Here is a 20,470-nt window from a genome sequence, read left to right as displayed (position 1 = left end):
TTTATGTGTGCTTTTCTCTCCTGTTTGCACGCCTCCGCATGCGGTCTGTAATCTGGTTTACAGGAAACACGCCACAGCCCAGCACATGGTCAAGTCCCCCTCCCGGTCCTATCATTATCCAGAGGCATAATCCGCCGTTATAATTCGGGAGACGGCTCCTGCCAGTCAGGGCGCGCTAATAGGTCACGTAAATCTCAGCGGCGGGGGCCCGGTGAAGTCGTGTATTTTCCTCGTCTGCTGTCAAAGCTGTCCTTGTGGCGTGATTACCAATAAGGCTTGATGAAAAGGGCGCACATACGCACGTGCGCACACACGCAGAAGGAGTGGTAATCCCGGTCTGTTCATGCTTTGAATACTTATCATGGCGAAATACCGAAGGAGCGCCGCTAAGAACTTGTTGCAGTTTAACGTCGCCCTGTGTTGAATTCCGTGCACAATCATTTGTCTTATACAGTGTCAGAAAAGAAAAGAAGCCGTGACAAAAGATACCAAACTACGAGTTCACGATGCCCTGAGCATCTGGCAGTTCCTGGCCAAAAAGAATGCTGGCGTGCTAGCAAAGAAGAATAGGAAAGTGTGTTTACTTCCAAGTGGAGAAAATTCTAGTTGACAGTTTGAAGCTGAAATGATCTTTCGTGATATACCTGGATTTGAATGAAATCGTATTGTCACAAATGATTTTATGAATGAACACTGAGGTCATGACACCCAAAGTCACCTTGAAATATCATTAACGTTTGTTTGTTTTTCTTCACACATGCTTTAAAATAGGATTAGAGGTTCTTGTGTAATATAGGATTATCACCGTTTTCTGCAAATCAAATGACACCTGTGGTTTCGATCTCACACCACAGATAATCCAGGACAATCTGGTGTGACTGGAATATGTACAGCTGTATTAACTCCTACATATTATATGACACATGTCTCCAATATGAAGGACCTCTAATCATGTTCGTAGGAATTAACATATGCAGATAAAATACGGCATCTGTGTCAGCCACCTCATTTGGCTCCTCTCGATGTGGAGGAGCAGCGGCTCTACTCTGAGATCCTCTCGGATGACCGAGCTTCTCACCCTATCTCTAAGGGAGAGCCCTGACACCCTGCGGAGGAAACTCATTTCTTGTTCTTTCGGTCACGACCCACAGCTCGTGACCACAGGTGAGGATAGGAACGTAGATCGACCGGTAAATCGAGAGCTTCGCCTATCGGCTTAGCTCCTTCTTCACCACAACGGACCGATACAAAGTCTGGATCACTGCGGACGCCTGTCGATGTCCCGTTCCATTCTTCCCTCACTCGTGAACAAGACCCCAAGATACTCGAACTCCACTTGGGGCAGGATCTCATCCCTGACCTGTAGAGGCCACGCCACCCTCTTCCGACTGAGGACCATGGTCTCAGATTTGGAGGTGCTGATTCTCTTCCCAGCCACTTCACACTCGGCTGCGAACTGTTCCAGTGAGAGTTGGAGGTCACGGCTTGATGAAGCCAACAGAATCACATCGTCTGCAAAAAGCAGAGATGCAATACTGAGGCCACCAAACCGGACCCCCTCTACACCTCGGCTGTGCCTTGAAATTCTGTCCATAAAAGTTATGAACAGAATCGGTGACAAAGGGCAGCCTTGGCGGAGTCCAACCCTCACCGGAAGCGAGTCAGACTTACTGCCGGATATGCGGACCAAACTCCGACTCCGGTCGTACAGGGACCGAAAAGCCCGTATCAGGGGGTTCAGTACCCCGTACTCCCGAAGCACCCCCCACAGGACCCCCCGAGGTACACGGTCGAACGCCTTATCCAAGTCCACAAAACACATGTAGACTGGTTGGGTGCAGAGCTGGTCCACTGTTCCACGGCCAGGACAAAAACCACGCTGCTCCTCCTGTATCTGAGATTCGACTTCCCGACGGACCTTCCTCTCCAGCACCCCTGAATAGACCTTACCAGGGAGGCTGAGGAGTGTGGTCCCCCTTCCTAAAAAGGGGGACCACCACCCCAATCTGCCAATCCAGAGGCACTGTCCCCGATGTCCACGCGATATTGCAGAGGCGTGTCAACCAGGACAGGCCTACCACAATATTGATTGTAACCCATTTTCTATGCAAAGGAGATTTGGAGTCATGCTTGCGGTGTCTAACATCACTATGTACTTTATATTTCAGTGTTAATGCCTACAACCTGTGAAGTGTGAGGCGTATGAACTAACCGGTCATCCACCGTTCCGCGCCAGATAATTGTGCTTGTCTCAAATTGTCGATTGCTTGTCGATGCGTGACCAAACTGCTATGCCAGATTATTTGCAAACTTGACCACGGTTTGTTAAACATTTTGGCATCAAGACTCAAAATTCAAATATTCAAATCCGGGCTCCAGCCTTCCTTTGTGGAGTTTGCATGTTCTCCTCGTGCCTGCGTGGGTTTTCTGCCGGTACTCCGGTTTCCTCCCACATTCCAAAAACAAGCGTGGTAGGTTAATTAAAAGACTAAATGTTCCATAGGTGTGAATGGTAGTTTCTTTATATGTGCCCTGCGATTGGCTGGCGACCCATTTATGGTGTACCCCGCCTCTCACACAAAGTCACCTGGAATAGGCTCCAGCACACCCACGACCCAAGTGAGCAGGCCTTGACATGACCTTTTTTTGCTCACCGACCACCCTGGCTACTAGTTTCCCAGCGTTACTAGCCACTCCGCATTGTAACCAGCCACAATGTTATATTTTACATGTTCCAAGTTCATTCCCAAACAAAGTACATTGCTCAATGATGAGCTAAACATTTCCCGATCGAAATCCATTCATCAAGGGCGGTGTACTGATTGAACACACCAATCCGGCTAGTAAAAGTGGATGTGCTACCTGCTAGGCCGAAAAATTCACCCGAATTTGGCGGATTGGTGGGTGTTAATGTCAAGCCCTGCTATAGTGAGGATAAGCGCTACAGATAATGAAGGAATGGATGGATAATTATTCACTTACTTTTATTTAAGATCTACGACTTGCTTGTTAACATAAAGCAAATGTGGCTACTGCCATGTTGATAAGCGTGGCAAAAACTTGAATAATGTGCTTGTAATTTGGAATAAATAGCATAGTTTATTTGTGAAATATTTGTAATAATAAAGGAGCAGTGAAGCAATCAACCCAATTCAAATGGTACAAAACACAATATGAAAATGTAATTTAACAAAATTAGCCAATATATTCCGGACTTTAGCCAACACATACTTGCAAGAAAACCTGAAAGAAATTGGATAAACTGCAAGTAACTTGTAAAACTCACCTCCCACAAGTTAAGTGAGCGCTTGTGGGTAGATTGGATCTTCAAACTGTAAAACAAAAACAAAAAAACAACTTTGATTTTCCTTTTGAGAGCTTCTTTCTACACCACTTTTTTGGGGTTGGGATGTTGATGTGAAATGTAAATTTAGCGAATAAATTCATTGGACATTATGGATTTTGGATTACATAAAACGCAGCGCGTCCCGGCCATCTAAATCCCTGAGGACATGGGAAAAAGGCTTATATAATGTTTCATGGCAAAATATCAACCTTCCCGTTGTTCGGTAAGAAAATGTACGTACCGTGCACAACAATGAGCGTGCAATAGTTTGCAAAACTTTCCAATTAAAGTTCAATATGAATGACGATGAAATATTAAAACAGGTTGGAGAACATTGGAAGCTCGGTGACTGTTTTATAGGAGGGGATTTTATCCAACACCTGCAGCTGACTCGCAAAGATTTCCGGAAGTAATTAGCGCACGACTCGTGGAAATACTCCATGAGCGGCACACGCATTTGCCTTTCAGTCAGCAGAGTTCATTAAAAAGTGTAGCAAGCACAAACATACATGGAAAATACAGAAGAAGAAGAAAAAAAAGGCGTAAATTAGCATGAATGCAACATCAATGCAGGTCATTATAGAAGCTGTTGAATTTTCTGAAATGTCCACTGCTTGTGAGAAGGTATTTACAGCATAATGCTAACTGACACATAGAGGTCTCCAGAGCAGCAGTAACACAGGGAGGATGATTAACTGGCTGCCTCAACTCTTGCCGTGCGCATATATCCATCTCGCTTTCATTAAATGAATAATCCACCCCTTCACTCACTTGAATGTAGACACAGGGAACGAGGGGGGGGGAGAAAACGTTGTGTCTCCATTTCGGAGGGCAGAGTGACATAACAATAAAGAGAGAGAAACTTATTTCAGGGCAGAGAAGGAACATTAAAAGTTTCATTTTCATATGGCTGGATTAGGTTAATCCTAAACATGGGGAGAAGATTTGACAAGTGCTTTGTGGGACTCAACAAGAATTAGGGTCTTTAACATACTGGGGTCTGGGGCTTTTAGGAAATCACAGTGATTAGCCTATTTATTCTTATACTGCAGAATATCATTACCCCTTGTAGGATTACTTCACCCTGAATGAGATGCAAACGATGGATATGGATAGTCCATGGACTACACCAATTCTATTTGCAAAAATCTCTTAGGACCAGCTTCTTGACCCAAATAGGAGATTCTATCAAAGCATATGTAGTACCAGCTTTTCTGAAAATACGATGTAGCTCATTTGAAAGAAAACCCGAAGGTCACAAAAAAACCTCAGCGTGATAATCTCCTTCATTTGTATCAAAAGTTGAACTCTGGCTCTGAGTTCGGGCTTTTCTCTCAAAAGGCTTTTTCTACACACTTATTCAGAAAAATGGACCGCTGTTGCGGACGTTCGCATGAGAGAACACCTTGTAGCGCAAGTGAAGGCTCAATCCGCAAATGTCAAAGAATTAACACTTATTCCAAAAGAAGGATTAATGTCATAAAGATGGCTGGAGACGCAGAACGATCACTGGTTCTCAAACTTTTCACACCATTTTCCACAATCATGACCGATAGTAAAACACAGCAGCATAGTCGTACTGTTGCGCTTAAAGACGACACAATCCTACACCAAGACCAGAACTCACCGAGACCGTGATAAAACCAAGAATATTCGAACATGGGGGCGTGAACAGGGGGAGGGTTGGGGGCCCTCAGTCACAACACCGCAAAGGTTGCAGTCATTACAGGCTTGTAGGGGGTTAACGACACATGAATTTAAGGTATTTATTGTTTAATGCTGCTCCCTATTATCACATTAATGAAGTTGAATAGCTGAGCAGTGTCGGTCTTGACAGAATATCCGGAAATCTGGAGAAAGTCCGGCCAATCCGAGACAAGCTCGAGACCTTCAAAATGTGCTCATGACAAAAAAAAAAAAAAAAAAAAAAAGAAAAGAAAAGCTATACTCAAGTAACAATTAAATTAAGTCGTATTGCATATAAATGAGAGTGTAGAAAGAAGGATTCTTAAAGATGAAATGCAAATGTATTGTACCTAAAAGTTACATACAACTGAACTCAACTTAACAAATGTACTGCACTGGATTGAAACTTTAAGGTACTGTAATATTATGCCCAGTTTGAACATTTCATTCAGTGATTCTTTTACATAGCACTAAAGGGAACCTGCGTTCCACTTTGAGAATCACTGTTCGAGATTCAAATGATCTCTGGCACAGGTCCATCCAGTCCAACACGTGGCATCGTGGTGACATAATTACCGATCGTCAGCAAATGAAACCATTGGCTTCCTGAACACGTGTTCATTTTAGCATGTACTCTATGCCGTAAGCTTTTTGTCATACATGCGTGGCTCAGGTGGGAGAGCGCTTACAATACTCACACCTTCATGATAAAAAGTGTCACTTGTGTCACTCTCCACTTCATCGTTACGACATCCTTCTTGACTGACACTGACAGCAGTGCTACTACTACTGACATGAGCATCTGGATTCGGCTTTTGTCGGTGACACAAATTTGGTGTCACTGTGAAAAATGTTGAAACTTTTGGCTTCATTTTCCTTACAACACGCCAAAAGGTTTGTGACTTCCTGAATCACATCTGTGCATGTGTAATAAGAAGATGGAATCGCTCATTGCATGAGAAGGGAGAAATCCCAGGGCTCCATGAAGGTACTTGCCTGTGTTCGCCTAATCAGAATCTGAATCGTCTTTATTTGCCAAGTATGTCAAAAACACACAAGGAATTTGTCTCTGATAGTTGGAGCTGCTCTAGTAGGACAATAGAACAAAAATATTTTTGAGACATAAAAACGTAAAACACACTGCAGAGAGTGTCCTGTGTCCTGCCCGTCGGGAAGCTGTAGATCCACTGGGAGATGGTAGGCGAGACGCTGAGCTGGAGAAGCTTGGAGGAGAGCTCGGGGATGATGTTGTTGAACGCAGAGCTGAAGTCCACGAACAGGATCCTCGCGTACGTCCCCGCGCTGTCGGTTGTTCTAGGATGAAGTGCAGTCCCGTGTTGACTGCGTCATCCACAGACCTGCTTGCTCGGTAGTAGTAGTCCACCTCTGTGCATGAAGTAGATCTACAACGTGACACATGTACAAGAGTTAGGAATGTTAAAATGTTCTTTAAGAAATACCTGTACAGTCAAAATTTGATGTCTGATGGTGACAGTTTGACACCAGAACAGATGATTTCTATTTCCATTATCTACAATAGGAGAAATAAGAATCATAAAGAGAATCCTAACAAACTAATCCGAGGTCAACCAGCATCATGAAACCATGTTTTGACCTTAGAGGTTCCACAATATTATTCAGTACGGTTCATCTTAGAGGTGCATACCTTAGGGTAATAAGATAAACAGATGAGGGATTCGGTTATAGCAAAACAGTGTCTTTGACAGTAATGAGGTGCTAATTAAAATGCCGAAAAAAGCAAACAAATACTGCTCGTGTGGGATTATTTTGTTCTCGTGGTGATCAGAAAAAAAGAGTGAAGCAATGCAAATATCTCGACTCAAGCCAACCTGTGATAGGAGATTAGTAGCTAGCCCGTCACCAAATAACTACTCATTACTGAAAGTGGCCTTCTGAAAATTATTGCTGATACGTTGTGGATCAGATGCTGGCAATCTGTTAAAAAAAATAAATAAATAAATAAATATTTAAACGCAAGCAAGGATGTAGATGTATTAAAAACCAGAACAGTACTCTTTGACAAACCTTATAATTAGGAGGGGGGGGGAAAATGGTAGAAGAATATTACAATAAACCATAAACCAATTCGCAATAGTGTTTAGGATTCTAAAAGAGAGGCACTGCACTATAATTAGAAGAAAACTGACCTTACTTCAAAAAGATGCATATGCAAATATCCCTCGATTTATTTGTGGCTTGTATAGGAGCATAGTTTTCTTGCTTGCATAGTGAAGTTTGAATGTCAACGAAGTGTACAATTTATAGTACGAACAAATCCTGACCTATTTTTCAAACTACTTAATGTAGCATTTCTATGCAATGATATCAAAAGAATTTATCCAAATGAATTCAAATTACTTGCCAGTTATCTACTAAAATCCCCAGCAGAATAATCCTAGAACACCATAATAACAGGATTGTTTTTTATCGTGTCCCTTTTTCACAATCTTGATTTATATTGTACTGTATATTGACCCTTAAATCTTCAGTATGCAATTAGCCAGGAAGTAACATTCATGGCTAATGTGCTTACCAAAGACCAAAGAATGTTCGTGAGCTGAATTCGGAGCAGGCAGTCAGCGGGGGAGGCTGACTTCCTTCTCAGTGTGAGATGAGCCTTTCAGAAATTGAAGCTACAAGGAGCCTCAGCAACCCACAGTCATAAAAATAATTCATCCAAATTTAGTTAATGAACCTCCTCCCACACACCCCATCTCTTTTGTCTTGCCTTTCACCTCCACTGTCGCTTTTCTTCTTCACTTGCGATCGAGATCGCTGACTAACTCGCGGAACCGCCCTCTTAATTGTCTTTGTCTGTTCCTCTCAGAGCCTCTTTCGTGCTCTCTCTCTCTTTATCGTCTTTCCTCGCTTTCCGCTCGCCTCCGCTCCGCCAGTGCCTCCACCTTAACACTAATTAGAGTAACATGAAATCATTAGGATAGCCATCACAATCTCTGCCACGGTAATTCCATAATCATTACCACGTCTCCCTCCCTCCCTCCTCTTGCGGATACAACCGACTCATCATTAGCGCTGGACTACCTGCCTCCGTTTTCAAGACACAGCATTTCGTAAGGCTCTACATCGTGGTAAACAATGGAGCGAGTGTTTCTGTCCCTCTACAAATTACCCAAAGGAAAGTTTCTCGACTTATGGTAATCATTCTTCGGCCTACGCTACAAAGTGCTGGGAAATGAGATCTACTGTTATAACTTATGATAAAATCAACACTGAACTGAGGAGTTCTGTTGCAAATTGGTTGCAAGTAATAATTATAATAATAACTTGATTTATATAGCACCTTAAAACCACATGTGCTTTGAAAGAACAGGATACTTACATGCCAAATGTCACTGGACCGATTGAGAAACCCAGGCAATAAAACAACTCAAGACCAGGAGGGTTGATGCAGGTTGGTAAAAAAAAAAAAAAAGAGGGAGAAGATGACATCACATAAAAGCCAGTGTGGGTTTTAAGAAGTGATTTAAAAGATGTCACCGATTTTGCATTTTGAGGCTGCGGGCTGCCTCATAAAGGGCTAATAACGTAAGCTATGTAGCGTTGAACCAGACGCACGAGTGCTCCAAAATTCATCAGTAAAATCTTCAAATCAATTCGAGAGTCAATGTAATTATGCTAAAATTGGGGTGATGTGATGTCATCGCCAGTATTTGACTCAGCAAGAAGCCATTTGCAACCATCCGGAGTCGAGAGCATGATTTATGAATGACACTACAGGTGAGTGCGTTACAGTAATGTAGTCTGCAGAAAAGAAGTGCCTGGATGAATCTTTTCGAGGTCTGGTTTGGTGGTTATGGATTTTATTTTGGCTGTGGGGTCTTTGTGGAAGAAGCATGACTAGACAACTTTTTGGATGTGGGTTATGAAAGTGATATCGGAAGAACAATTATTCATACTTTATAATAATTACATTAATACATTTTTGGCTTTGTGTGTGATATTATCTGCAAGGGTAGCAAGGCTGGATTTAGCGATGACGGTTAGAATTTTGCATGTTTAAGATAATTATTTGAGATGTGGAGTTACTGAGTTGCAGAAGGTTTTGTGTCGTCCAGCAGCTGATGTCAGAAAGGCAGTCCTTAACACCAGCTAGCCTTTGTTTTCAGCGGAAGGTACGGTATACCTTTGTGTCGTTTGCATAGCAGTGAAAGGAGACTTTGTGCCGTTGGATTATTTGGCCACGTGGCGGCATAATGACAGAAAAATAAAATTGGATCGAAAACTGAGTCTTGCTGCACACCACAGGAAAGGATGGATGTAGATGAGGAGTGCTCACTCCAAAGGTTCGCTCTAAAAGAAACCAACTACGTGCAATGTACCTAATACTCCACCCAGTGTTTAAACCGGTCAATTAAAGTAGAGTGGTGGGCAGTATCAAACGTTCCGCTGACATCCAGAAAATCAACGTACGCTGCTAAAAGCAGGTCATTGGTTACTTTGTCAAGGGCCATCCCAGTGGTGTGAGCAGCTCTTCGACCACACTTGTGGTTTGACATAAAAGTTAAAAGCTGCGTATAAAAAAACCAACAACAAAGACATTTGCCCATTTCCCCCAGCCACAAATGTGATCACTTTCCTCTTCCCTCTTCTTAGTTTTACTTCCTTTTCAATACACATAAACACCACAAATTACAGCTCACTGTCGCCATGACAACTTGGTGGACACGCACTGACGATGCAATGACACCGTTCAGAGCCTGAAATTCATCGAGGACGGCGTGGCGCAAAGGGTAAGTGTACGCCCTGAAATCGGAGGATAGCCGCTTAGCATCCCCCCCCCCGAGCGCATGGCGTCGTTGTTTCCTTGGGCAAGGCACTTAACCCACATTGCCTATGGGTGAATGTGGTTGGATGTTTGGTGGTGGTCAGAGGGGCTGTGGCTGCAGAATGGCAGCCAGGCTTCTCTCACAATGCTCCAGCTCTAACCACTGAACATGCCTAAAAGGTGTTTAGTAGTAATTGCTACAAATTTGAGAAAATTCTAAATTGCCATCAATTCTTTATCATTCCAGTATTAAAGATGTGGGAAAAAACCCCACAATATTATTTGTAAAATAAAAGACGGAAAAGAATACTGGTGCTCTTACTTAACAGTGTTGTCTTAGAACAAATTCTAACATTATAAGTCAAATATTCCTGGATTTAAACCGCTATCGAGATTCCTACCGAAATTTGATGGGATTAGATTTTGTGTGACCCTTCTAACACAAACACAAATACTGTATAAAAACACACTCGTTAAAAAAATCTATAAAACCAGACTGTCTGTATCATCTTAGTCATTGCTCGTTAATGACACAGCACGTCAACTTAAAGACCGGCCTTAAAACTAAACAGTCAGTTTGAATTTACATCGAATCTGTTTTTTCTACAAGAAAAACTTGCCAGGAAATCGCTTGTTTAGTTGCTTGTGGCTGAAGTTCTGCACGACTAATGGGACGGGCTGGAATTCTTCCCACGTTTGCACCGCTTCGGTTAGTTAGTCGCCATGAAAGGATGTTGACGTGGTCCACGAGCGTTCACCAGTAAAAGAAATGTAATGGCATACCGAATGAACATGCTCATTATGTGAACTATGGGCTATTTATTTCCTGTTTCAACTTTGGGAGCAATTGCTTGAGGTTTAATGATGATGTAATTGCACAATTAATGCATGCAAAGTCGTGGTTACTTGATTCGTGGTAATTAGCTGATTGCAAGGAGGAGACGCTGGGAGCAAAGCTCGAATGCAATGAGTGAATAACACTGCTTCTGTGTGTCAAAGATCAGACTAATGTACTGTTGCATATGCAGGCATAGAGATGACCCCTCTCCCCGCATGAGTCCAAGCTGGCCATGATTCTGCATACATTATCCTTGAGTCGAGGCTCCCAGAACACCACAATGGAAAGAAGCTTCCCGCCCATTGGCATCTGCTTGTATTCTGTCTCATCTAAGGCTGTAGGAAATTTCATATAATCTAATTTATCTTTCCGTAGGTGTCACATTCAAACGCAACACAGGAATAATACTGTCAGCAGGGACATGAAGGTTAGCTGTTTGGTGCATATAATATAATGTCCAAGGTATAATGTACAACTCTATCATATGGGACCATAGGGGCTTGATTGGGGTTGGCAGATGTCCACGGTGCTCACAAGTATGACTGAGTCGACCTGCAGGCAGTATGACTGCGCTAAGGCACACTGCTAGCTCGACATCAGTTTGCCCTCATGGTGACCTCTTATGGCTCAAGTTGCTGCATGCTTGTCACATCATGTTTAGGTTGCTAGTTTCAAGGTCTGACATTCCTTCCATCTTTTGGGTCATGAGCTGTAATCCGAGTGTAAACAAAGGTTCTGCCTCTGTTGAAGGATACAGATGGTAAAGCGACTGTAATGCTACAGCAAATGCATTCAAGCCCACTGGCGCCGACATGCAGAGAGACACAAATCCATCCCCCCTAAATATAAAGATGTAAAAACAATGAAATGAACTCAGTTACCTTCAAAATGAAAAGACAAATTACAATGAGCCAAAAATGAGTCATCCGTACCGATGACAATAAACGTAACATTCATATATACAGTACATTTAAAAAACAATATTATTATCCCAGTTGAATTTTGATGGCTGTACCCTGTAAAACCACGTTTTCACGGCAAGCTAAGCAAAAACCTCCTACCGAATGCCCAACATGGTCCATCCCTTGTCACCTTTGTGATAAAAGGCTTTGATTTAGTCCATTACTGGTTTGCCACTTGGACCAAGAATCGCCATCTCACCATGCCTGCACATCTTGGTATTAATTAATACTTAAATTCCAATAAATGGTGACATTACCGAGAGCAAAGTTAAGATAGGATTCAAAGCTAAGATTGCTAAGCTACGGCGCACTCTAATCAACTATTTTCAAGTTTGTTACTTATGCATAAAATGTGACATGGCTTAGCGTCTTCCTATTTGCAGACTTAGTGGTACCTTATGTTCCATCCCGAGCCTTACACTCACAACTTGCTGATCTTTAGCCGACTCGGCGAGCTAAACAGAAGTCAGCAGGTTCTAGAGCATTCTCTATTCGGGCACCAGCATTCTGGAATTTTCTACCAGTGGAAATGAGACCTGCTATGTCTGTATAAATATTAATAACTTGAACAAAGACTTGTATCTACAACCTCGTATTTGATACCTGTTACGCAACTAATATCGCGCCCTGCCTCACCACCTGACATTGGCCTGTTTTACTGCCACTTCTCTGATATTCGGACCAGATTTTCCTTAAAATGTCTTCGAGGTTCATGTCATTCATGCAACAAACCCATTCGGTTTTGAGGTGCCATTGTAAACTGAAACTCATATACACTTAAAAGTTGTTTCCTAATCTCTTCCCAGATTAAACTACAGTATGAAAAGGCCAGTGGACATACCACTTGACCATTTCCCTAACTCCCGCTGCAAGCACTTGCTTTCTGACAAATGCATCTGCTTATGACGTCATATGTTCAATAGTGTTCAACAGAGACAAAAATTGGTAAGGCTCCTTGTAGTGACCTAAGGCCGAGTGTTTAGTGAAGATAAATGCCCGATCCTTCCATTCAAAAGTAGTGAAAACAGGCCAACAGGGGCCAAGATCCAAACTATTATGAAACAAAGCATGTCAAAAACAAATCAGAAAATCTAGACTAGGTGACATGCTCCTGGGCCAAATTAGCCATCAAGATAATAAAATCAAGCATTCATGCTGACACACATTTGCCTCTTTTTGTCCTCTGCTCTGCATTCCCCGTGCCCTGGCCCCCACGTCTCTGCATGTAGAAATCCACTTTCACCAAGGAGCAATGCTGCGCATCAATATTTATGATCCGAAAGTTCCCGTTGACCATTGCTGTGTTTGTGTGCGCACGCCTCACTGCAGTGCTTACATCAGGTAGGAGAGGATTAAAGGATGAAAGGGAAATAATGAAATGTGTTTTGTGACCTCCACAGGACAGAGAAGGGGATTGAGGCTTTATTCTGATGCAGTTTGTATTATGCTAACTTTAAGAAGGGGAGTTACTGATCCCACTATTATTAGCTGGAAGCTGTGAGTTTGAATAGAAAGGCATCGAGGCCGCACAGCACAGCGTTGCCATTAACTTGACAAGATACGACACTTTAATGGTCCGTGAGGAGAGACTGGCTAGATACAAATAAGTGGATAGAAAGAGGTTCAATGGTAAAATTGAAATTAAAAGATTGCAAAATGTAGAAAATATAAATGAGGAAGACCCGTCAAAGTGATGCATTATTCAGTGTTATAAAGTACAGTAAAAAGTGTTCTGTGGTCCAACGAGTCCACATTTCAAATTGTTTTTGGAAATTGTGTGAGACAAAGAGGAAAAGAACCATCCGGACTGTTATGGACGCAAAGTTCAAAAGCCAGCATGGCATCTGTGATGGTATGGGGCTGTGTTAGTGCCAATGGCATGGGTAACTTACACATCTGTGAAGGCACCATTAATGCTTAAAGGTACATACAGGTTTTGGAGAAACATATGCTGCCATCCAAGCAACGTCTTTTTCATGGACGCCCCTGCTTATTTCAGCAAGACAATGGCAAACCACTTTTTGCACGTGTTACAACAGCGTAGTAAAAGAGTGCGGGTACTAGACTGGCCTGCCTGCAGTCCAATCCTGTCTCACATTGAAAATGTGCGGCGCATTATGAAGCATAAAATACGACAACGGTGACCCTGGAAGATGTACATCAAGCAAGAATGGGAAAGAATTCCACCTACAAAGCTTCAACAATTAGTGCCCTCAGTTTCCAAAGGTTTATTGAATGTTGTTAAAAGAAAAGGTGATGTAACACAGTGGTAAACATGACCCAGTCCCAGCTTTTTTTGGAACGTGTTGCAGCCATAAAATTCGAAGTTAATGATTATTTGATAAAAACAATCAAGTTTATCAGTTTGAACATGAAATATCTTGTCTTTGTAGTGTATTCAATTAAATATAGGTCGAACATGATTTGCAAATCATTGTATTCTGTTTTTAGTTATGTGAAACACAACGTCCCAACTTCATTGGAATTGGCGTTGTAGTTTCAAAACATATTTAGGTGATAAAGGATTCAGTTACCAGTTGGAAAAATGAGCATTGCTATATTCTTGGATAGCAATTTTCACTATAAAATGTTGTAATAATTTGAAATAAATAACAAATAATTGTATTACTATTATTATTTCTATTATTATTTTATTATTGTTCATGTTACAAAGATTTAAATATGTTTTTAAATGAAGCATTGGAAGCAGCAAATGGCACATTACGTCTCTCCATTTGATGGTGTTTTATATTTTATTGACTTTACACACATACACATTGACACACTGTAGATTGAATAATTATGAAAACTCCATCAGAGCTTCTACAGGATCCCTTGGTTCCCCCTTTTTTTGTGATTTATCTTGCCAAGACATTTAGGACATGCTTCCAACTGTGTGGGAACAGATTGGGAAAACTGCCTTTTTCTTTTCCAGCTTGACTGCGACAAAAATTATAAACCAGGCCATCTCTCAGAACCCCCATCAGTGACCGCTAGCCTCACAAATGTTCTTCTACGTGAACTGACAAAAATCCCCACAGACCAATTCAAACATGTTGTGGAACATCATAGTAGAAGAGTGAAAATTTCATCCTATGGTTAAGTACACTTGCTGCGATGTAAAAGGCAGGTGTCCGTGCAGCGTCTATAGAATTCCCCTCGTACCATTGAATACAAAGTTGCTCTGCACAAAGTCAAGGAGGTTGACGATGGTTTACAACTGCTGTCGTTTACTCAGCTGCAACAAATCTGTGCGGTGACAGACTGTAAGAATGTGCCGATGAACTAAAACTGCACAAAGCTTTCGTCGTGACAGGCGACATGGTGTGATAAGAGCGACAAAGAACAATCCTGACTCTGACCCCTTATTTTAATCCAATACATTACACTGTTAAGTGTTTGTGGTATGCCTATAACAAAGGGTAAAAATCCAAACCAAATGTTTCCCACTTGTCTTGGGCCACCAGAAGGCCTTGTGGTGAGATCTGCTTTGTTCAATTGTTTTGCGGCACAGGATTCTGGAAGCAGAAGCAAAATTCCTGGAACAGGCCTAGCATCACACTTTCAAGTTGTCAGTCTACATCAGAAGAGATGACAAAGCACAGAAAGATCCCACTAAATGTATTCTATTGGGAGACAAGGGAATATTAGGTGCCTTCCAAGTTATTCTCTGAATTTTTTAAATGTGACAAAACACTGCTCTCCCTCTCTCCACGCATATTCAGTATTTCCATAAATGCCACAAAGATCCACTTTCATTGGATGAAACTGGTGCTCCTTTGCTTCTTCTCCTCTTGCCATAAATTCCACAGGGAGGAGAGTTATTGATGCTACTTGACCTGTCTGGTTTGCATATTCATGAGGAGATGGAGAAGGAAGGACACAGCATGTTCCTGCTCTCTCTTTACCTCTTTCTGTCTGTCACCCACTCTCTCCTTCCCCCTTCCACCAGTGCAAGATGAGGCTGACAGATAGTAGCCCCACCCCCCCGGTCACTCTTAAGTAATACTTTTGCCACTCACTACGTGTAAGCATTTGCCAGCTATAGGCAGGAACCCAATGACTGTCTGATGAACAACAACACTTCTGTGCACTCTTGATCAGAATCAGAATCATCTTTATTTCTCTATAGTGGTGGCAATTTTGTATCTCACAACGTTGAGTGTTGTGTGTAATTTGAACATGAGTTACCACAGGACTAAGTACAGTAACAGAAAGATGCATACATGTAACTAAAAGTTATATTTGATACCACCTATTTCCTTTCCGATCCGATACGGAGTAAAATTCAGGCTGGAATCGGTGATGCCGATACTTTGTGCTTCATAAAGAATACAAGACATTTGAGTAAATGATATAGTCATTCATTCATTTATTTAGCTTTTTTTTTTTTTTTTTTTTTTAACTCTGAAGTACCTGTACACCAGCAATCAAAGGTATTAGAACACCCCAATTTTTCGAGTTTATTTAAATAGAAAATCATGTAGTTTTCATTTTCTTATGCATTGGGGAAAAACCTACAACTGACCATAGATGATGGCAACAATCCCTTTAAGAATGCAAGGATGGACTACTTCCCTTTCCCAAAAAGAGGGCAAAGACCGACATGGAGGATCATTTCTGATAAGTGGGAGGGGAAAAAAAGTGGGATAATTTAACCACTGCTGTTAATTCTGTTTGATCGGAGAAAAGAACAGTGTTAGAAAGAGAAAATAAATAATTTTACATCAAACTCAATGCCAAAAAACAAAAACAAAAACGTGTCACGGCACACAGATGCGAATTGCCTTTTAACTAACTGGAGGAGGACAAGCTATTATGGAACCCGATCACTTCAGCCCCATGCAACACTCATATTTCATGTTTCATTGTTGTAGATAATGTAATGATTTACTTCTCTCATCCTGTTTACAATTAGTGCTTTGTCTTTGTTTCTCTCTCCCTTCTAGAAACTTTGTTCTGTTCGACTGATCAAGTCTGATTCTCAATAAACCTCAATTATAATACCACAGCGGAAGCTTCAAAACGCCACTGTGACGCAGTAAAACTGTTCCGGCATAAAAGGGATACAGATTTTCCATTCTGCTTGAACTAACAGCCGAATAGGAGAAAAAAAAAAAAAAAAAAGCTATTATGGAACCCGTATTGCAAGCATCATTGGGGGCACGTCATTATACTGTACCTGCAGCCGGCCATCAACGACAGCTCCCATGGAGGCACACGTGCACAGAGCTATTCTGTAGAATGAATTAATGGTGTGTTCCACCAAGCGATGTGGATCACAGATTTTTTTTGTGCATTGATTGAATGAAATCCTTTCCACGTTGCTGAATTACGTAGTTGCGTGATGTTGCTTTCATTGAAATGTGGGCGCAATCTATAGCTCGAACTACATTGTTTAATTCGGATTTGTTGGTCATGGGAAGGGGATGTAAATTGGGGCCAGGGAAAGAATTGCATATTTGCATATAATTGCATGATTTGGCTTAGTGTTGGTTGCGGAATCCTGCATATGACGACAGGAGCTGGGCGAGCACTCGGATGGCTTTGATGACGCGCTTCGTGTGTTCTAGTTGTAGTTCCACTGTTCTACCACAAGGATTTGTGTGTATGCATGGTCAGAGCTGTGTGTAAATTTTGTTCAACTTGATAAATCCCATGCAGTGCGTGGGAATGTTCGTACACACTATTTACGCACACTTCTGTGTATGCACACTCTTGATAAATGAGGCCCCTGCCATTGGATGTTTTTGTTGTTTCGGTATCGATCCGCACGTCACTAATAGCTCGATGGAGGGTAAAGTATCATTCTTGGCACCGAGTAGGAAAATAAGTTTTTGGTTCAGATTAGCACTAATGTAGACCCATGTTTGTGCTAATCAAAAGCTAATGGTAATGAATGATGGGAAAGCTTCAAATGTTAACCACAGAGTGAGACCTTTGTGTTGAAAAAAGACCAAAAAAAAAAGGAATGTTTATCCGTTCATTCTTATCCTCACTGTAACATGAAAATTGACTCCTGAAATGCCATTGCAAGATAAATGAATATCATCATTTCTACACATGGAAGTGGACTCACAGCCCAAAAAGAGAATGAGAGACAGAGTGCAAAAGTAGGGTGAATGAATAAGAACCAGTAGGTAGAGCATAAGGATAGATTGTGTGACATGGCTTGGCATTGTCATGTGTGCAGATTGGAGGGGGAGGCAGCGGGCCGAGAGCTCAGCGGGATCCTAACTGAGGCCAGAGACCGTGAGCTCACCTTGCTGCTCTCTGTTCATCGCACACGCAAGCTACAGCACATTACAAATCAAAGTCACTGATCACGCTGAAATAACTTTTTGACATTTTTTTTTGGGTGGACTGGTACAACTGTATCAGGCTTATTTATTGCATTGCACAAGTGTCTGTCCATCCAAACGCATATAAAGTACTATATAATATAAATATCAATTTGAGAGGGAACGACCGAGAGCCAATGACATACTGAATACTCACAAGAGTCTACCCAACGCAAATACTACTGTGCCTTGAGATACGTGTGACCAGATTTATGAGTTTTTTGATAAATGTTTGGCAGATTTTTTTTTTAAATGCCATTCCCAGACCAACTTTACTGTCAAACTAATCGTAAAAGAAGAAAAATTACACAAAGTTTATTTAAAACAACCACATGACTTTAAGTCCGCTAGCTTAATGCTAACACATAATTGGAAACGCCATAGGTGGGCTAAAGAATAGTATCTCTGTGGCAGTCTTATAACACTTTAAGAAATGAATGCTTGAAGACAAACGGCGCATCAACACATGTAGACAGAAAATAAAAGCAATATTCAGGCGTACACTTTTTATCCTCAACAGAAAGATTCACCAAATTTCTCTGTCGCATCATCAAATGTATTCTCTGCTTTCTTTTAGAATCCTCTGAGTGTTTTTATGACAGACAATGGATTGAGCAAACATTAAAGGCATACTCCCCCCCCAGGAAGACATGCAAGCACTCACAGTGCCAAAAGGGATACTTTGTCATAGCGTAGCTGCCTATAATGACCCTTTAGAGATTTGTATCAGGCCTTTAGTATCCTAATGAGTCTTAGTCGAGCTCTGCTATCGGTTGATGTCTTTGCAATCAGCCCTTATGTGTTGGAGTGGGTCTAAGGTTGCTGAGGGAGCTCCCCGTACGTCGCCTTCTTACTGCCACAGCAAGGATGGTAGGCACCCTCAATTGTATAAAGGGGCTCACCGCTGCACAATACAGCCGACGTACTGAATTCACAATGAGGGCTGGATTTACACCTCCCTTCTGTGTGTCTGAATTAGCATTTCTTACAGTTGCCTCTGTGTCTATAGTGTGTGTGCTCATTTGCTTTTATCTCCAACTGGGACCTCCCCGTAAATACTACAGGTGATAAATCACTACGCCCCCAAAGGGAAATATTGGTCGTGTTACCGGACAAATGGCCATGCGTTCAAGAATCATAGGTCAGATTAAGAGTTTGTGAAAGGGGATAGATGCTTTTTTTTTTCTCCACATTTGGCAGATTATTAAACTAGGTAGAATAAAGTTCACCCCCTGATGGAACATGTTAGAACGGAGAGAGAAAGCGTGTAAGAGAAGACGATCATTGACATGTAAGGTTTCAGGGGCAATGAAAGAAAAAAAGGTGCTTCTGGCAGCCTGCAAAGATTCCACCCTTGCTTGATTGATACTCGTTACATTGCTGCCAAGCTTTGTTGGAGGCTTATTGTCGCTTTGTCGTCAGCTCCGAAATCCAATCAAGTATAGTTTAGCAAAAGCCAAATAAAAAGGCAACACTAATTCCACACCTGCAACCTTTATGCTTCAACATTTTCCTCACATTTTTGCCATCTAAAATAATACCAAAACATTAGCTATCATAATAAATGCTTGGGTATCACCGAGTGTATCTCCGCTCATTGAAGTGGAAGTTCTCTGCAATATGATCTCTTCCTAACAACTGACCAAGAAAATGAGGGGATCAATTTGTCTCAGTGTGTTTCTGGCGTGAATGGAGCCAAACATTCCTTATCTCTTGAAAACACTGGAAGTCCCTGCTGGCTCTGAGAGAAGAGGCTGCTATTATTTCCCTCTGTACCAGCATTCAGCTATGCTAAAAGACTATACTATTATAATACACCAGCTGTGTGATTTGGTGACTTGGAAAGGCTGATGAGTGTGTATCTTTTGTGCTAGTTGGACACATAATGAGGACATTGTGCAGAGTAAACAAGGGGACCAAGGGAAGGTTGATGAAGAATATCCGTATGGAGCGCATCCAAGGGATGTCTATAAGCTAGGCATGCACCAATAAGACTTTTCTCACACAAGTACATACATTTGAGTGTATGCCGATGCCGCTACGTCTTGCAATTGTGATGCAAATGTGTTTCATCTGAATCAAATGGTCGTTAAAAACACAAACCTTTAATTGAACATGGCACGTTTCACCCAAATGCAAAACCTTTCAGAGTAACTACATGACAACATAACAACGGTAACAGAATAAATTCCATATAACAAAACAAAATAAAGAAAACAAAATGAATTATTCCAACTGTGATTGTATAGTGTGTGTTATACCAATACAAATGTTAATTCCCGTAGTAATTCATTTTATAATACCGTACAGAAAGAAATAAACACATTCACTTTCATCTAAAGTATATGTCCCGGTCCACGTCTGACTTTTTTTCCACCCTCCTTGTTCTTCCGCCTTTTCTCTGTGACCTGCGCACACTCATGGCCGACAACAAGGCGCTCTAAAGCAGCTGCACCAACGTGAATTCCCGGTCCTCACAATGACTCACAG

At 41.7% G+C, this 20,470-nt stretch overlaps 1 long non-coding RNA gene across 3 annotated transcripts in view; it reads right to left on the bottom strand.

Moving 5' to 3' along the window:
• The window catches only part of LOC133474516 (uncharacterized), an 83,478-nt gene that overhangs the window by 36,203 nt on the left and 26,805 nt on the right, over nucleotides 1–20,470 (bottom strand). For 2 of the 3 annotated variants that reach the window (XR_009787523.1, XR_009787521.1), the window contains one exon: nucleotides 6,174–6,435. This is a non-coding gene — a long non-coding RNA (uncharacterized LOC133474516). Of the gene's footprint in view, nucleotides 1–3,286; nucleotides 3,333–6,173; nucleotides 6,436–20,470 lie in introns of all 3 variants that reach the window. The other variant, XR_009787522.1, reaches the window with a different exon arrangement.

The sequence above is a fragment of the Phyllopteryx taeniolatus genome, chromosome 2, assembly GCF_024500385.1.
Source record: "Phyllopteryx taeniolatus isolate TA_2022b chromosome 2, UOR_Ptae_1.2, whole genome shotgun sequence".
Classification (NCBI taxonomy): Eukaryota; Metazoa; Chordata; class Actinopteri; order Syngnathiformes; family Syngnathidae; genus Phyllopteryx; species Phyllopteryx taeniolatus.
This window is presented reverse-complemented; position numbering and strand designations above follow the sequence as displayed.